Here is a 12,891-nt window from a genome sequence, read left to right as displayed (position 1 = left end):
AGCATAAACGCGGGACGTTAAACTCAAAGGTTTCATATAATTTATAATTGATATTAAATTAATGATCGATATTGAATCATATATGGCAAACCTCTCATTGGATCACTGTGATTTCTAATAGTAACCATTACTGTTAATAGATGTCGACACCTTCGCTGTTGCTTATATGAGATGCTAATAATGCTAACATGCAGACAATTTCCTGCTTTAAAACTATTGTGATAATTTAATTACATCTTAAGAAGTGGATAGTGAAAATGCTGAACATGAACGTGATTTTATAATTAATATGAAAAGAACCGTAGCCATATTTAGATTTCGCCATTAATATCTGCATAATTGCATGTTGGTTCATCGCTAAACTAAAAATAAATAAATAAATTCGTTAAATGCAAACAATTTTAATCTATAATGTACACTGGGCCAAAGGTTCTGTGCGACAACTAGTATTGATAACGATGGCTTACGGCCATATCGACAGGACATTTCGTGACACTTGTAATTATACCAGATAGACAATGGGAAATTTAAGTTCAAATCATCTACAAAATTTCCGAAAACTCCATACTGACTAACGGTAAGTCTTCAATAGCGGCGTAAATTACAGTATTTCGTATTTTTTTGTAAAACACTTTCTTTTAGGGAGCATTCTCACTTTCCGACGAAACCTTAACCTTTAGCAAATGATTTTATTGACAAGAACACAAGATCATATATCGAAGTTCAGTTTTGAGTTCATCTCTATAGATCTGCTTACGTATTACCCCATGCATTACATAATTGTACTTGTTGTGATTAGAATGTTTTGGCGACCTCGGTATGGGATCCAAACTCCGTAGCATCACTGAAAAGAGTTGTTTGTAAGTTATTGTATCGAAACAAAAGTGTGTGAGAACAGGAACAGAAAAAAAACTGATAGAGCAGCTTATCAATTAGCTTGTAAGAGCATATGCATGTATTGCAATAATACAATATATATATATATCTATATCTATATATCTATATATATATATATATATATATATATATATATATATATATATATATATATATGCATATACTATACGATAAGTAGCATAGTATTATACAATAGTAAGGAAATGTGTGTTTGTGTGTGTGTGTGTTGTGAACTTGGATGTAAAAAAAAAATAATAATTCAACTGTTAATTTTCAATATGTACTAAAAGTTTATATTTTCATTTTATGGTTTGTTTATATTTTAATAATATATAGTTTTTTTTTTTTAATTTTGCGTCATGTTTAGGTGGCAGATATGAGTTGTTATAACCATAACCTCGGCATGCAAAATAAGTCGAAATACATAAATAATAATAATAATAATAATAATAATAATAATAATAATAATAATAATAATAATAATAATAATAATAATAATAATAATAATAATAATAAACATGGAATGTGTTTCTCTCTGTGGTTGTAATATATTCCTGATCCCTAAGTGACTCTTGAAAATATTATACACCCACTGCAGACGAATTGGCCATGGGAACCAAGATGATTGATGATCGTTTTTCTATTCAATTTTTCGCACAGTCACCAACCAATCGTCAAGGCGCGAACAGTCTTTCATGCTTGAGCCCTCTCGAAATAATGATCAAAAGAACCACACAAATCCCACTTTATTCAGTTTAGTGATGTCATTGTGTCTCTATCATTTTCAGTATTGTCCATAAAATGAAAGATAGCATTTATAACTCTTCCAGTGTTCAACCACATTCTTCGAAATAATACCCTTTTTCCTAACGTTCGCGATTGTCTAATTCAGTTCCATTTAGTAGACTAAACTTTAGCTTGAAAACGTAGTATTTAGGTGTAATTTTTTTTGTGACTTGTTCTTTCCGCGTTACTCAAGATTTAGCAGCAAAATGATCAGTCCGTATGATGTCTGCAGCATCAATTCATGCAACAAGCTACTGCACATTTTTTTTTTTTTTTTTTTTTTTTGTGAATCAGGTTGATATTGATGAAGTTTTGCAATTGTTTATATACTGCTCATGCACTTTCTATTTCTCAAGTCTCTATATAGTTCTCCCGTTGTATATAGAAAACGTACGCGCTTCTGACGCTGGAAACCCTGATTGAATTTCCAGTGGAAGCTCATGTTGTTTCGATATTCCGTTAAGCTGTGAGTTCACGTCTCATGTAGCATCTGTGCTGAACGGGAAGCCGAACATCAAATCAGCCAACCAACCAATCAAGCCTATCCATTACACTACTCTAGTGGTTCTCAACCTAATTCATATTACGATCCCCATTTTACCAAATCCTCTAACCAGCGACCCCCTTACAATTTCTGATTTGTAATAAGCTTGTGTGGGATTTTTTTAATATACCTATTGCGGAGAGTTTATGATATCCATCTATTTCTATAATAGTAGAATCAATTTTTTTGTATATAGTGGATACAGAAACTTTCCTAAAAGTGAATGAATTAATACCGAGAAGTCCTTGCAACTGGTTTTCTGTAACGAAGACTTAGATAAGCTCTCTCTGAAGAGGAGATAAAAATATCCTGGTCTGGACTCTGCTGCTTTAAAAGTAATAATTCTATTTCTACATCGTACCTCTGCGATATTTTTTCATGTTAAGCATTGAAACAGAGTCAAGAAATCGCTTTACAGTCGAAAATGACTTGATAATGTGCGTCACGAAGATTGAACCGGATATTGCCGCAGTAGTGAAATCAGACCATGCTCAGGTATCTCATTAGCTTTCAATTTTAATTGTACTTCAATATAAAAGTTTTATTCAATTTGCATTTATTTGTTTATTTATTTATTTTTTTTATTTCAATGTGCAGTTCTCATTAGTGTTATATCGCATCGTTCATTTAAATTTATTTTTAAACAACTCTGCACGTATTGAAAATGTTTAGTAGATTTTTTTTGGTTCTTAGTATGCATAAAAAATAAATAATATTTCAAAATATTTTCCAGTATTAGATTCTAATTACATCTACCTCTTCCGCTTAACATCGCGACCTCAAGTTTGAGAAACCCTGCACTACACTCATGACACAGGTCATGCATAGTTCAGAGGTCACTCATAATTATTAGCTAAACTGAACATGTACTGTAAAATTAAATATTAACAATTATGCCATCATTATGCCCTTTAGGTTAAAAGATATGGATGATTAATGAAAGTGGATGACAATGAAAAACAAAATAGTTGAACAGTAATTTTGGAGGAGGAACGCGAAGAAAACGCTTAAACATGATGCTATCCGCTAAAAGCTCGCATATCGTAAGATTAAACCAGAGGCCTGTCAGACAATAGGCAAGCGCTCTATAACTAAGTAACTATGTTTATTGTTAATTCACAAGGAAACATTGACGTATACGTTATTGCGAAATTGAAACCTAACACGAAAAGTTATGTTGGTATGAAAATAAATAAAATAAGAATACATATGTATTTACTTATACAAAGATAACACGTTTTTTTTTTTATTCAATTACATTATTGCTTACGATAGGTATAGCATCAAATTCATAGCAAATAATATACATGCTGACAGTTTAAATAAGAATATTTGTTGCTTAAAATCTTTATAACGTATTTTGTAATACATTTCTTATTTGCTTTTATACATTTGTTCATGTCGTAGATGTAAATATTAGATTTTCTGATTACATTATAAAAAAAAAAAAATCTTCAGTATTTATATTTGCAAACAATACTCATTCTCCGTTTCTAGTTATAAAAAGTGGTATTATACTGGCTAGAGTTCTCCTTCATTGAGCTCGAATATAAAACGTTGAACTTAAATCAGTTCTCGTGCTTTAACATGTGCAATAGCACAATATCGGTTTGTTTCCAACAATATTTACTGTATAATTACTTAACGACGTTAAAACTTTAAGAAACAATGTAAAAAGTCGAATCAATGAAATCTATGGAAAAAGCCAGGCCGAACAAATTAATGCTAACATGTAATTGATGATGATAATCATTTTGTGTTTAGCGTCTACTTCAGCAGCGAGGCAGTATAAGACATGGAGCTACAGCTTAATATGATATCAAAATCCCATGAGCTCCTTCCGGGAATCGAACTCGGGTCTCTCACGCCCTAGCATAAACTTATTTCAACGTTAATTTTATCAAATAGTAATATGTTAGCTCAACGTGACTTATTATACGTATATTCAGTTATTTAATAAACTAACCAACTCTATGGCCTATGGCACTCGGAGGTTCAATGGCACATTCACAAAAGGTCTCCTTTCACTTATGTACTTAGCCAACTGGATCCAGTTTCTACTTTGTATTTATATTTCTGCGAGATCCATCTTACTATTATCTTCCTATTTGTGCCTAAGTCTCCCTAACAGTCGTTTTCCGATTGAACTTCCAGTTAAAACTTTGAAACCGTTCCTACTTTCTTCCATTCTGGCTGCATGTCCTGCCCATCTGTGCCCCCTTGATTTGATTTCCCTTACAATGTTTAGTAAACGGTATAAATTATGTAGTTCCTAATGAAGTGTCCGACATTCTCCATTCCTGTTCCTGTTCCGAATATTTGTCTCAAGATCTCATAATTAAAAGCTTCCAGTTTACGTTCTTACTTAAGAGTAAGTGGCAGTGTTTCGCAACCATACACAACAACAGACATGATTATAGTTTTATACGTTTTAAGCTTCAAATATTCAGTTAGTTATCATTTAGATTTTCTTTATTGTTTGTTTCCACTTTTTTTTCACCCCAGTACTTTAATGATAAACTTAAATTGATGGAAAGACACTATCCTCTTATAAAATCTATCTCCCTACGAAGCATTAGTGAACAATAAATAATTATAAAAAACATTTTAAAAAATATGTTATTATAGATAAGGAACTACCTTGGGGAATAGTTCATTACATTAGCGAAAACCACATCAAATATCAGGTAGTCTAAAAAGTAGTGAGCCTTTTGGGCACGCGATGGTGTTAGTGTATCACAGAGCAGGACACACGAGTACCAGAGGATCTAGTCTAACACTATTTGACAGCTGACAGTCGAAATTATAAGATACATTAAAAAAATAATGATATGTATTGCAATGGGCCGTGACGATAAGTGAACTTTCTGTTTAAGCTGCGCTTCATTTTACAATTTAATACTGATATAGGCGTAAATTCTATATAGGCCCGTGAAGAAAGTGCTATTATGGGTAATATGCTACCAAAAATATCAGCTGAGAGATGGTTCATCTTTTGTTTTGGAAATTTTGATATTCAAGATACTCCTTGAAGTGACTGTCTTTCGTGGATAAAATAAAATAGATGATGCCCTGGCAAAAGCCGATCAAGACCAACATGTAAGCAGTCATGCATGACATCGTCAATGACCCTAACATCCATCGCTAGTTTCAAACCAAATCGATAAATTTTGCTGCGAAATGGTTCGTACCCCTTGGCTATAGGCAACTAATCTGGTGTTGATAATTGTTGACAATCTGTTTATCGCATATTTCAGGATACATATATTTTAAAAAAATAATAATAATTACATGATTTATTTATTTTTTAAATAACATTTTTAAATGTTTCATATGTTGGAACCTTATTTGTGAATGATTTAGTCTACGGCTATCCATACGTTCGCAAGGCTTTTTACGGCTCATGCGTACGCCTGGAATACACTGATCACACATTTAAATGTGGATGGCTAATCCCAATGCGCTGCAAACGCGAAAGTAATAAAAAAAAAATGTGCAGAATACGTCAGCTCGAGCGAATTTGGTGTGTTTGGGAACAATAAACTGCTCGCTCTTTCGGAATCAGTAAAAAGTGTCTAAATATAGGGGAGAAAAGGAAATACTTGCTGCCAGGCAAGGGGATTTTAGAAAAAAACAGCTGCTGGGAGGATGCTTTGTGCAGAGTATGGGAACTCTGGTATTATGAAGTATGTGCGTACATAACAAAAGAAAATTAACAAAAATAAAGGAAATTCCGAAAAATTAGCTAATCATAGAAAAAAATATGTAACACAATAGGGTTACATAGAGAAAAGACCTGGAAACTCTGACTGACTCTCAGTATTTTATAACTCTGGGGAAAGTAACATTACCTAGTAGTCACCTAGGCAGAGTTCGATGCGGAGGTAATGTATCGGAAACGAATCCTCGTATAGCCATACACTTATTAAATTAGTGAAAACCATATCACATTATTATTATTATTATTATTATTATTATTATTATTATTATTATTATTATTATTATTATTATTATTATTATTATTTTAGGTATTCTGCCATTATTGGCAGATCACTTGCCGTAACAGGGAAGTGTTCTACGGTCTTCAGCTGATCTCCTCGCTTTCACGTACGATTTTTTTCTGTTTTGATACCATCATTCAATTGTACCTTTCTTCGTCCCTCCGTTTCTTTTCATGTCACCATAACCTCTAACACGTCCTTCATGATACAATTCCTTCTTAGCAAATCTCCCAACCAGTTTATCTTCTTCTTTTCAATAATACCTAAAATTGTTCTTTCTTCCCTCACCATTTTTAATACAATCTCATTCCTTTTTCCGCTCGGCCCAGCTAATTACCTCCATACTTCTCCACACCCATACTTAAAAAGCTTCCAGTCGTTTCTCGAACTTGGCATGAGCTGGAATCGAACCAGCCACTCCATGCACCAGAAGTGAACGCTCTGCCACTGAGCTACCGCGACCTCACATTGAAATTTTGGATATCTTGTTGGCTGTTTAAGCCTTAGGTTATGGAGAGAGATAAGACATCGTTTAACAAAACGGGAATCTCGAATAGGTACAGAAATATTATTTTTTCTTGCTTTTATGAGATTTTCGAAACTGTAAGCGTTAAAATTTCGCACAGTATTATCCGTAAATCCTAGACTGGATAAGACACGCTTTGAAAATTGCTACTTCTAAGAGAAGGAAAGGGAATTGAACTTATTTCTAGCATTTTATCACATCTCAAAAACATTTGAAAGTAAAATATGAGCATCACATGAAAGAAGGCGATTTGACGAAGTTTAAAGAACTAGGATAAACCCATTAATTTAAGTGTGTGGAAAATTCATTTGAGGCAGATAGGAATATTGGGTAACAGTTTCCACAAAACGAAAATGATCTTCCGATACCAAATGCAAGGAAGTACATTCACCTGATCTCAACTTTGACAACTTAGAGAGACCTCCGCAAGAAAGAAAAAAAAAAGAAAAAAATCGGTGAATGGAGATGAAGTAAATATTTTGTCTATGTACTTGCATAAACTGAGATGAATGCACCATTTCAAGATAAATCCATTGTTTGAAACATTTTTTTCATATATCTTGTTCTTGCTACTTTTGCTAGTGTATGATAGAGACTTCTTAATAAGTAAGCAATTAAAAATTGTTTCAATTCGTTGAAATGATGTTAGACGCTTACTTTTCTTGTATCCATTCAAAGCCTCTCTTTTGATTTATTTATTTCCTCCTTTTGATTCCAGGTCTTCCGGATAGAAGGGGAAAACAGTAACCATCTAGTCACAAGGGAACATGAGTTTTCAGCGCGAAAAACGAACCGGACCAGATATAATTTTGAATGTGACATTAGCTTTAGACGGTGGTTGCCATAGAGGCTTCGAAATTTAATCCGTCTTTTCCCTTCTCAAAAGGATTACTATACTGTGAAATCTCTCGCTTATGAGGTGTATGGATCATCCTCTTGGGATCTTTCAGGTTCTTTGACCCACTTATCCGCTGCTACTGGCTTTAAATTTTATAACGTTGGTGTCGTCTGTTTGTATAATAATACGTGTAAGGCATCATATTACTTTTAATCCAAATAATCATTGTACACAATTTAGTCGAAGTGACAGACAACAAATAATTGACCACTGCATTCGAACCCAATTCTACTTCAATTATATTGCTGCTTCACACTTGCCAGTATTATCCACTCTGATGCTCAAGAAAATCATGTAAGTGCCTTCATTTGCTTCTAATTACACCCAGTTTTAAAGTGTTAGTCTACCTTTGACTTTTTTTAATGAACTACTTTTCTTTTTTCTTTTCTTTTGTCGTTGTCGTCGTTTTTCGTTGGACAATGAATCGCTTTTCTTCGAAAGAATCGAAGGAAAAGAAAGGATTAAAAGAGAAAGCTTCTTGTGACCGATGTCAGACGATGGACCATCGCAGAGGTTGAAAGGGAGATCAATTCTCGGGAACAGAAGGATTGAGCTCTTTTGAGGCGAACTGTGAAACTGGGCAGAGGGATTACTATGAGACATGCCGCATCGTTAATCTTCGAACTGCGCCAAAGTTGCTTCAAAGAAATACAAGAAAGTCGGACAGACCAAGAGACGTATCGGATCTCTGAACATTTTTTTTTTATCTGGGTGAAAGTAGATGTAGATAAACCTTTGCCAGAAAGCAGTTTTATACACGAAGCTCTGGATCAGATTTGTTTGTCACTTGCTCTGGGATTTAAGGGAAAAGAAAAACGAAGCTATCTTGAAGGCAGCAATATGAACTATGTAATACTAGAACATGATTCCAGAATTCTTGTTGGAGATTATATTTTATAGTGGAGAGCTGAATATGTTACAAATATTCACTTTTATTACGCTTATTCTATTGAATGTTATTTTTAATTCATGTAATGACAATTTGTGGACGGATTTACCATGAAAGCAATTTTCTCAACATAAACTTAAACCCTTTGACATTAGATTCTACAAGGTGTTTCGTCCGGGAAGATGACCTTCAAGTGGATGATGTAAGGTCAGCACAGATGATTTTATCGATCTTGTTGCTGGCTTTCTAAATCTGAGTTCGCTATATCTTAATTGAAGAAACTCTCCAATTACCTTACTATGCTGTGTGAACACCTATGATTGGTAATGAACAAACACCGTGTGTTGGGTTCGTTGGATTTCTTCCGTTTTCTCCCACTTTAATCATTCCGCCATTATTAGCTATCTCGCCATCACTGTATTTCTTAGCCTTGGTGCATAATTATTGGACGTTATATATATATATATATATATATATATATATATATATATATATATATATATATATATATATATATATATTCCAACACCAGCAGCAAAATTATTATATTAATTTTTCGAGTAACAAATATATGGACCCTTATTTCAATAAATTAATAACACTCCTGTATATCTTCCAGTTTTGTTCAAATATAAAGGAAACAAGACTGATTAGTACGAAAATAAATTTAACGTAGAAGTTTTGTTAGTAGCTCTCAAAGAATATGGTTTGTGATGCGTGATTATTTTACTAAAGTTCCATTAGACTGGAAATAGACATAAATTAAGGTCTTCTGTGCCATATCGTATCCTATGTGTCGTGCTGTAGTAGCATTACAAACATTATAGGCTACATTGAAGTTTATTTAACAAAGTTTATAATTAATAATAGTTCTGTGGATTCCACTAAACTGACTTATTTCCGCACTACTTTAATGCCAGAGTATCTTTGGAAACGTTATTTGGAGAGGACGGCTCATTTATGTTTTATTTTGCTCCAATAAATCAAAGTATTTATTCGAAAAATTTAATTTTCAGCATATCCTCTATTTTATTCAAATGAAATTGATATTTTAAAACAAAATCTCATTGCCATGAGAACATCCTGAAATATTTTTAGCCTAGTATTGAACTGGACATTGTATTAGGGCTATGCAAACAAATACAGAAATTAAATGAAATAATACATTAAGCCAGATAAACTAAAGAGAACAAGAACAGATTCAAGATCGCCGGAAGTTAAACTTGGTGAGCTTCTATATGCTACACCGAATTCTCTTTCTGATCAGTAACGTTGGGGAAATGTAATTTATTTATTCATAGCAGTCGTGGGGAATTGACTCCCATGGCTCATTGCTTAAGCTCTCTTGAGAGAGGCTATTCACACACCCTGAGAAATCTTTTCGAAGCAAAGTTATAGCAAGAGTGTCCCCTATAGGACCATAAAGAAAACATAACCTTTGGTGTTCTTCTTTCCTAACGTCCGCTACGTTAAGGAGAAGCGTCCTGATAAAACCCTGTCTGTAGATATTTCCTACCCAAAGAGCAATTCTGGAAAGATTTCAGAAAGATGTATTCGCTCTTTTCGTGGAAGTCCCACTAGATTGTACAAGCTTTATATATTGCAAGAGACAAAACAGTTTGGAAACTCATACGAAAATCTTAATACCTTCTTTACGCGTTGCCTTTAAGTAAATTTATGCATGTGCTTGCAGTACTGCTTACCTAATCTACTTCTGCGTAACTGCATGATAAACACAAGCTTCTTTTTTGCTCCCGGCTCCGGATTCGATTCCCGGCTGGGTGCAAATGTGTTTTGCTGCTGTTCCACATGGAAAGATATTGAAAATAATAGGATTAAAATGAAACATGTTTTGGGAGTAGAAATATTCACATAATGACGTTGAGAGCCAATACGTTCGCTACATATCATCCAGTTAAAAATTCATCAATGCAATTTATTTCGCGATGTATTATTGATTATTTCGCTGAGAATACACTGTAAGCGATAGGAGCTGATAAGCTGAAAGTATGTTTCGCTTGAAAGATACATGAAAACCGTATTTACAACGATATCCTCCTTACTAGTCAACAGGCTAGCGGAGACGTCATTGGTGTATGGGTTCATAGTTCGATTCCTGAAGGATATTTTGGAATTTGAACGCGTTATGGCTATTCGTATTGTACCTTAAACTGAAGGTCCAATAGCTAATTTTCATGCTTTAAATAACCGATTGTCCACAACGGACTTCCATGAAGCGAATTAGGTGTTTCGATCTTAATCAAATATTTATTTATTTATTTATTTATTTATTTATTTGTCACCTATAACAGGACTGCTGTCCCAATTACAATAGGCCTACATGAATTAAATTATATTCAAATACTTATATACATGTACAATAATAAGAATAAAAACAAAAATAAAATAAAACGAAAAGAGAGGAAAAATAGAAAGAAAAACGAGTAAATAAAAATAAAATAAAGAAAGATATACGTTTGATTGGCATTGGTGTAAAGAAAAACAAAAACAATGTTACATCTATAACGTAATAGAAAAAAAAGAACTATGTATATAATGTTCGAATAATCATCTGACGCATTGCTTGTCTGATATTTGTTTCAACAATTGCAAATATAAAGGATATAATAGAGAAAATTATACAATATATACAATATTTTAATAATCATCTGACACACCTCTTATCTAATGTTTGTTTTAATAATTTCAAATATAAAGTGTATGGCAAAGAAAGATAAATCTCTGGACTTTCCTTAGATACATTATTATAATTTCGACAAATTCTAATTAGGGGGGAATTCATATGCATAAAAGTTCTAGATTTTACAGTATAAAATAGCGATCTAGTCCGTAAGTTCATTTTGGCAGTATTAAAACTTAACTTACTTATGCATTCATGATTATCTATAATGCCATTCACCAATTTAAATAAGAAAATAAATTGAGATATTTCTCTTCGTGTAGTTAATGGCGAATATTTAAAAATGTCTAATAATTTGCTGTAAGAAACTCTCATGTCATAGGAATTCACCCTGTACATTTTAAAATACACATATCGTAAAAACTTCTTTTGTATTTTTTCAATATTTCTTTCCTGTTGTTTATAGTAAGGAGTCCATACTATTGACGCATACTCTAACTTGCTACGTACTAAGCTATTAAACAAAACCGTACAAGTTCTTATGTTAGTAAAATCATTTGCATTTCTAATTAAAAATCCTAAAGATTTGTATGCCTCATTAATCATTTTATGTATATGCTGATTGAAGCATAGTTTAGAAGCTATAAGGACGCCTAAATCATTTGCATGTCTAACTCTTTGTATTATAATGTTATTCATAGAATAATTGGAATTAGGTAGGGCTACCTTTCTCGAGAACGTAATTACCGAACATTTATTTATATTAAAACGCAATTTATTGTCAATACTCCATCTGTAACAGCTATCTAAATCAATTTGTAACTTGATTACATCACCGTTGTTCTTTATTTCTTTATACAATTTCATGTCGTCTGCATACAACAAACATTTGGAGTATTTTATAACTCGAGGGAAATCATTGATAAACAACAGAAAAAAGTAATGGTCCAAGATTTGAACCTTGTGGTACACCCGATAAGACACTATACTGTGACGAACTTAACTGATTATATAATACATACTGTACGCGATGTTTAAGATACGATACCACTAATGTCAATAATTTATATGATAATCCTAAGGAAGATAATTTTCGTAGTAACATATCATGATTGAGTCTGTCGAAAGCTTTTGCAAAATCCGTATATATGGTATCAACCATAAAATTATTATTTATTTAATTATAAATAAATAAAATTATTATTTATTTATGAGATATTTTGGATAAATGTAATTAAGTTGGTCACAGTTGAACGTCCTGGATAAAATCCGTGTTGATATATGGATATGTATGAATTAAAATGATTAAAAATTCTATTAAAAATTATGTGCTCAAATATTTTAGCCGGAGTTGATATAAGTGATATTGGTCTATAATTTTCAATTAAATTTGTATTACCTTTTTTTCAAATAGGACAAACTTTACTGACTTTCCAAAATTTAGGAAATGTTGCCGTTTTCAAAATTAAATTAAAAATATAATACAAAGAGGAAATTAAAATATTACCACAACCTTTGAAACATAGCTAGGAATAGAGTCTGGACCACTTGCCTTAGATGGCTTTAGTTTTTTGATGGATTCTTTAATTTCAAGTTCAGTTATAAAATCAATTGTTAAATTCTGAGAAACTTCCATAGTACTTATATCAGGAATAACGTAAGAAGAAGAATTTGAACTATACACACTTCGGAAATACAACGCAAAACTG

At 32.6% G+C, this 12,891-nt stretch overlaps 1 long non-coding RNA gene across 1 annotated transcript in view; it reads left to right on the top strand.

The window, feature by feature from the left end:
• Nucleotides 1-453: 453 nt before the first annotated feature.
• LOC145687704 (uncharacterized) overlaps nucleotides 454-12,891 on the top strand; it is a 50,343-nt gene continuing 37,905 nt past the window's right edge. The window contains exon 1 of the long non-coding RNA XR_014131719.1: nucleotides 454-577. This is a non-coding gene — a long non-coding RNA (uncharacterized LOC145687704). The remainder of the gene's footprint in view (nucleotides 578-12,891) is intronic.

Source organism: Thermobia domestica, chromosome 6, assembly GCF_964235325.1.
Source record: "Thermobia domestica chromosome 6, izTheDome1.hap1.1, whole genome shotgun sequence".
NCBI lineage: Eukaryota > Metazoa > Arthropoda > Insecta > Zygentoma > Lepismatidae > Thermobia > Thermobia domestica.
This window is presented reverse-complemented; position numbering and strand designations above follow the sequence as displayed.